This window comes from Sciurus carolinensis, chromosome 13, assembly GCF_902686445.1.
Source record: "Sciurus carolinensis chromosome 13, mSciCar1.2, whole genome shotgun sequence".
In the NCBI taxonomy this organism is placed as follows: domain Eukaryota; kingdom Metazoa; phylum Chordata; class Mammalia; order Rodentia; family Sciuridae; genus Sciurus; species Sciurus carolinensis.
This window is the reverse complement of record NC_062225.1, coordinates 14,727,951-14,734,002: the sequence shown is the minus strand read 5'-3', so window position 1 is coordinate 14,734,002 and position 6,052 is coordinate 14,727,951. Positions and strand designations below refer to the sequence as shown.

Below are 6,052 nucleotides of genomic sequence, written 5' to 3'. Positions count from 1 at the left end.
TCTTTCAACCTTCTAAATGTCCCGCTCTTAGTTCTTCATCTTATTTCCTCTGCTTTCTTGCTCATTTTCTCTAGTTAGAAATAATTTCTCCCTACTTCATGCACATATGGTACATCCACAACTGTCCTTTCTAGAACATTCTCAGGTCCTTGAAAATGGATTCTGTCCATGTGACAGCACTTCACATAGCACCTGTGGTAGAGGCATAATTCAACACACCACATTGAGCTCTGTGACCATCCATGGAGTTCCCTGCCTTTGCAGGCCATTCAAGGCATGGAGTGCAGGGAAGATTCTAGAATGTGCTTTCTAGGCACATTTTTTCAAGTTGAGTTAATTAGGATTAAATATCATGAACAAAAAAATAAATTAAGAGTTCAAAGATGTCACTTTTTTATCATGTAACATTTTATTTTAAAAAATTTTTCTTTTCATGAAGTACATTTTCTTTTTTTTGATCTATAATGAATCATTTTTATTTTTTAATTCATTTTTATTGTAAACAAATGGGATACATCTTGTTTCTCTGTTTGTACATGAAGTAGAGGCGTACTGTTTTTGTAATCATACATTTACCTAGGGTAATAGTTTTTGATTCATTCTGTTATTTTTTCTCCCCCCCACCCCTCCCACCCCTCTTATCCCTCTATACAGTCCCTCCTTCCTCTATTCTTGCCCCCCTCCCACCCCCCCATTATGTGTCATCATCCGCTTATCAGCGAGATCAATCGTCCTTTAGTTTTTTGAGATTGGCTTATCTCACTTAGCATGATATTCTCTAATTTCATCCATTTGCCTGCAAATGCCATAATTTTATTATTTTTATGGCTGAGTAATATTCCATTGTGTATATATACCACAGTTTCTTTATCCATTCATCCATTGAAGGGCATCTAGGTTGGTTCCACAGTCTGGCTATTGTGAATTGAGTAGCTATGAACATTGTTGTGGCTATATCTCTTTAGTATGCTGATTTTAAGTCCTTTGGGTATAGGCCAAGGAGTGGGATAGCTGGGTCAAATAGTGGTTCCATTCCAAGTTTTCTAAGGAATCTCCATTCTGCTTTCCAGATGGCTGCACTAATTTGCAGCCCCACTAGCAATGTATGAGCGTACCTTTTTCCCCATGTCCTCGCCAACACCTGTTGTTGCTACATGAAGTACATTTTCTTATTACCAATTCCCACAGTGAGAAAATAATTTATTATTTTTAGTTTTATATTTGTGGACAGATTATTTTAGGACAAGTAAAACACATTTGAGGATTAAATCTGCTTAGAATTTGTAATATTCTGATATGTCTACCAGGAAGACATCTTCTCTAACTGGATCATCTCTAAATTCAGAAGCTCTCCAATCTTTCCTACCTAGGATTTAGAAATATGTAATCTGAGATTTTAGCATCTCCTAATTTTAAAGTCTCCCTAGGACATAAAACCATCAGTAGCTCGTATCAACTGAACAGACAGGGAAGTTTCCAAAATTAAACACTATCTCATTTTTTGAGAAGTCTTTACTCATGAATTAACAGTCTTTTCCTTTGTACATTACTTCCTAGATAAATGCAGAAATATGATCATATATTGATAATAATAAAGCTGAATTCTCTTTAAGAGACTGATAAAAGGCAAAAGCTCATATGTAAAGTTTAGTTACACTGTGAGTCTCATGAGCTTGAAGAGAACCCATTAACTCACTAGAATGCAGAACTGGGTCTCAAAATTTCTTGGATAGATTTCCTCTCAAACCTTTTCCTCGACAATTAAATTCTAAAATAATTATGTGATTAGGAGAAGGTCTGTCCACCAATGAACTTGTCTGTTATTTTCTCCTTATTGCGAGTTGAATGGCATGACAGAGCAAAGTCAAATAGGCATACAATCAATTCTTAAGATATTAAGTCAGAAAGGTCAAAGCTTCCACAGTATGGCAAGAGCTATGCAGATGTCCACGTCATGATAGTTGAAATAACAAAGCCTAGCAAAGGTTAAAACTGAGAGTGTCAAAAGGCCTGCCGTGCATCCCCATAAACACAGTAACCACTTCTCCAAGGCCTCAGTGACTATGGAGAGTGAGGACTACAGCCAAGGAGTAGTCCATTGCAGAGCAAGGATTCGGATATGCAACTGGAAGCAGACCCAGGAGCAAACCACTGAGGACCTTCTCACTAGTGCAGTGAAGAGATGCAGCCTTGGAACCAAAATGGCGGTTTGGCGACAGGTGAATATGCTGTGCTCCACTCCATCCTGGACTAGGTCGGTTCCGGAGAAATGCTGAGACATGAACAAGTCTGACCATGGGGGTTTGGAGGAACAGAGCTCACCCTCCTTGAGCACCACAGAGGACACCCAGCCTCAAGAGAACCACCATCTCGCTTTGGAGGGCTCCCGGAGATATCATTGAGTCCACCAAGTAGGTTCCAGAAAACCTTCCAAAAAGGAAGAATGAACTAAGTTGCAAATTAGCAAACAGGGTAAAGAGTCTTCCCCTACCTTGAACATTATAGGATTTACTGCTTGATTATGTGCATGCCTATTTCCAGGTTTAAAGTTTCCCAAGGTGAGCACCTTGCTTCAAATTTCGTTGTCAATCAAATAATACCTACCATAGTACTGGACACATAGGAGTTTCTCAATGATTATTTTTTCATAAGTTAGTAATGGACAGAAAGAGGAAGAAAAACAGACAGGAAATGCATAACCTTGACAAAATCAGGTGTACATAGTCATCTCTTCCTTAGATGTTCCTTCCTCCAAGCAATTGGTTCTTTGACAAGCTACAGACTTAATTCTGTGTTCATATGTGTGTATGTATGTGTTGTGTGTGTGTGTGTGTGTGTGTGTGTGTGTGTGCTAATTCAATTGCATTTAAAATATATGCAAAGAACTGAGTTTTTATAGGAACTCTTATCCTTTCTGCAAATCTGAATTTTCCTGTGGCAGGCTGGCTTCTTGTGAATCATTCCCACATTCACAGCCATTTTTAGCTGCTGTTTCATAGGAAGGGAAAAAGGGTTTGTACTTTAGGGAGAAGCATTTGCCTTTCTTAGCTTAACCCATATTTAAAGAGGCTACACAACAGGGAGAATGTCAGATGGAAGCTATAATGCTATATTTCAAAGGGCAAGTATGGGGGACATGCCATAATTCTGTACTAAAACAAGTAGAACAGAGCCCTGCAGCTGATCTGGCCCAGGCAATGGCTGGTAGGCCAGGTTGGTACATGGGACCCTCTTTCTCTAAGAAAGCAAAACTCTGTCATCATCTGCTGCCAGAACCCAAAATCCAACTGCTTCTGTTCGTCTTATTTTCTAGGAAAGAAGTTCTTCTATTTCAAATAATGTCTTCTGGGTTTTTTTGTTTGTTTGTTTGTTTTTGTTTTTTAACAACCTTTATTTGGTATCTTCTCAGCATTGACCTATTCTAGTAGTCTTCAGAAAATCACACACTTGCTCTCTTATCTCCTCAGTATCTCTTCCTTCCATTCTTACTTCTTCCTATTTGACATGTGTCAAGAAATATATTAAAAAAGAAATGATTTGGGTCCAAAGCGCATAAAATGGAGTCAGGGAACAGCAGTTAGTTTGGATCTCAGATGTAGCTGCACCTAAACTTTTGATCCTGTACCTGCTCATATGTACCAGGATGTAAGCTGACTTCTTGGAACTAACTGCCACTCTGGGGACCATTATTTTCTGGTTTTCACAAAGTTACTGAACTGAAACATTCTCCTCCCTTCAGGAGAAAATGCCCATAGACTGTTAATAGTCGTCCAATCCTGAACAACTTGCCTTTGCCAGCACCAATCCAAAATCCCAACAAGCAACTAATGTGATTCTCCTCCTTTTTGTGCTTTTAAGCTTTCAATATGGTCTCCATTTTCTTAAAAGTCAGAACACAGTCCCAAGACTGCTTAAATCTGTGTTCCTGGGTTGCAATCCTAATGAGCCCTGAATAAATGTCTTTCTTCTTTCTTCCCAACCAGGCTGAATTTATTCAAGGGGTCAACAGATTTCAGGATGTTGATATTCTTTAAATATTATCACCTCTTTTTGATTCCTTCTCTTCCATTTCTCTCTGGTAATGAAATGACAGAAAGAGTGAAAAAAGAAGAAGAAAATGAAAAGGAAGGAAAGAAAGAGAAGACCTTCCTAAAAAGCAAGTAGGAAGATGGAAAGGGAAGTGAGGATGAGTTGGTGGAAAATCTTGCAAAGGGGCTTGGGTTTTCTTTGTACCATAAGCCCTATAACACTCATTTTTCTCAGTGTCATGTTTCTTGGGTTCTTTTTTCAAATGTTCTCATTAAATACATTTTTACAGGACTAAAAACATTATTTGTATTGAATTATTCCTTTTGAATTTAATATTATCTACTCAATGTTCAAACAAATCCACTGCATAAATATAATATGTATCATATGGTATGATAAGCAAAGGAGAATATAGAATAACCTTGCTGGGCACTTTGTGTTGGTTCCTTATCTGATCAACCAATGCCAGCCTGTGAGAGCAAAACTGTCAACCACATTCACAAGAGTGAGTGAGACAGGAGGAGCTGACAGTTTGTGGTCCACTCCAGAGGAGAACTGAGAGACTGGGAACACTGGATCAGGAAAGAGAACTCCTAAAAGAGTTCTTCTAAGCTTCTCTGGGGAGACTGAAAAACACTGCCAAATGCCTGCCAGGCACTTCCTGTATGCGGAAGTCTACTCTGCTCTGGCCTATGCCAGTTCTGCATGAGAGAGCTGGGAAAGCCAGCATTGTGCTGGAGAATGCTCTTCTCTGATCAAAGCAGCAAACTTGACTGACTGTGAAGACAACTGTATTCACAGTTGTCAACTGTTGGCACAAGGAAAATGGATAAAGAGAAACAGAAGATCAAGGGTGAAGAGAGAATCAGAAAATAAAAATTCAGCCAGTAAATACTTTTTGTGCATACTTCTAAATGGTCCAAATGTGCACTTTATCTTTCTGTAAAATCTAAAATAATTTTCATTTTAGGGTTATTATACACTAAATGGTTACATGTGCTTCTCTGCTGACTTTTAAGCAATAAAGTCTTATTGTGGCTCCTCAGACAACAGAAGAGAGGGTCAGTGTCTCCAAAGAACTTAATGAGTTGGTGACTTCAAAGCTGTTAATGATGAGAAATTTAGCAGCAATAAATAAATACCTGGAAAGTCCTAAGAAACTCAGGATGGGATGCTCAGGGGGTACTCAGTGCAGATTGTGAGTCACAGCAATAAGCAGCTCCTCCTCTGAGCATAGTGACATTCACCTCTCGTCCCTGTTACTCAGGAGGCTGAAGCAGGAGGATGACTGAGTCCTTCCTAAATATCTGAATAAACATCTCCATCCCTAGAATTTCATCTGTACTAAACCAACCTTATTGTCTTTCCTTGTTATGGTTTGGGTATGAGGTGTCCCCCAAAAGCTCACATGTGAGGCAACACAAGAAGGCTCAGAGGAGAAATGATTGGGTTGTGAGAGTCTTAACCCAATCCATCAGGTATAACCAAACTCAAATAAGTTGCTCAGACAGCATTGTAGACCTCCCAACTCCAGCTTGAAGAGAGGAAGCCATCATTTGCATACAACTTCAAATGCTCAAAGGAATAATTTAGAAGGCATAGAGAGCTGAAATACCAACTTCTTAGTAAGCAAAAAGAGGCCTCTTCCTGATTGCTTTGGGCATATAACAAGGAGCAACAGCAAAAAGAGATGAAAACAGGAAGAGTATGTGTGGCTAGACATATTTAGTCACCTTCCCTGTGCATGCCTTCTTGGGAGAACTGACCATCCTTAATGTCCCCTTTTGTGACAAGAAAGAGAAGAATTCAAACAAGAGTCATTGTCTCATTAGACAGGAGCTGGCCAGGGGATGACAAACTCATGGTTCTACAAGGCTATCCAGAAGAAAAGGATTTATTTAAAGACATGTGTAAAATAAAATTTGAAAGTAGTTATTAAAGAAATCTAATAACAAATCAGACTATAGTCAATGTGCCCTCCATGCAAGGGACATCTTGGCCATAATGCCTGATTTTAGTATGG

At 39.0% G+C, this 6,052-nt stretch overlaps 1 pseudogene; it reads right to left on the bottom strand.

The window, feature by feature from the left end:
* Positions 1-1,909: 1,909 nt before the first annotated feature.
* On the bottom strand, positions 1,910-2,369 carry LOC124963693 (succinate dehydrogenase [ubiquinone] cytochrome b small subunit, mitochondrial-like; annotated as a pseudogene).
* Between the last annotated feature and the right edge of the window lie 3,683 nt (positions 2,370-6,052).